Source organism: Acanthisitta chloris, unplaced genomic scaffold (genome assembly GCF_000695815.1).
Source record: "Acanthisitta chloris isolate BGI_N310 unplaced genomic scaffold, ASM69581v1 scaffold3992, whole genome shotgun sequence".
Taxonomy (NCBI): domain Eukaryota; kingdom Metazoa; phylum Chordata; class Aves; order Passeriformes; family Acanthisittidae; genus Acanthisitta; species Acanthisitta chloris.
In genome coordinates, this window is record NW_008662042.1 from 1,049 (window position 1) to 1,604 (window position 556).

Below are 556 nucleotides of genomic sequence, written 5' to 3' on the forward strand. Positions count from 1 at the left end.
ACAATGTGGGAGACCAAGAAACATCATCTCCCACATCTCACCCCAACCATGGAACTCCTCCAGAACAGAATACAGCAAAATCCTCTTGTAATCCACCAAAACCAAATATCCAGGACACAGTTTTTCCACTTGTTGCCTGCCAAACCCTCACAGGTACCACAACTGAGATGAGCCCCACTCTGGCCAGCAGCATCACAGTCCAGTTGGGCACATGGGACTGCCTGGAGCCCTTGGGAATCATAGCATCAGTTAGGTTGGAAAATTCCTCTACGATCATCAAGTCCAACCTTTGTTGCTAAGGTTTTCCTAGCTAAAGCAAACTCCTCTTGCAGGTTCTTTCCCCAGAGGGTGTTTGGGCACTGGAACAGCTCCCCAGGGCAGTGCTCACAGCCTCAAGCCTGACAGAGCTCAAGGAGTGTTTGGACAATGCTCTCAAGCACATGGTGTGATTGTTGGGGTGTCCTGTCCTGTACAGGAGTTGGATTCAATGATCCTTGTCCCTTCCAGCACAAGATACTCAGTGATTCTGTCCTTGAAATCTTTCAGTTAATCTTTC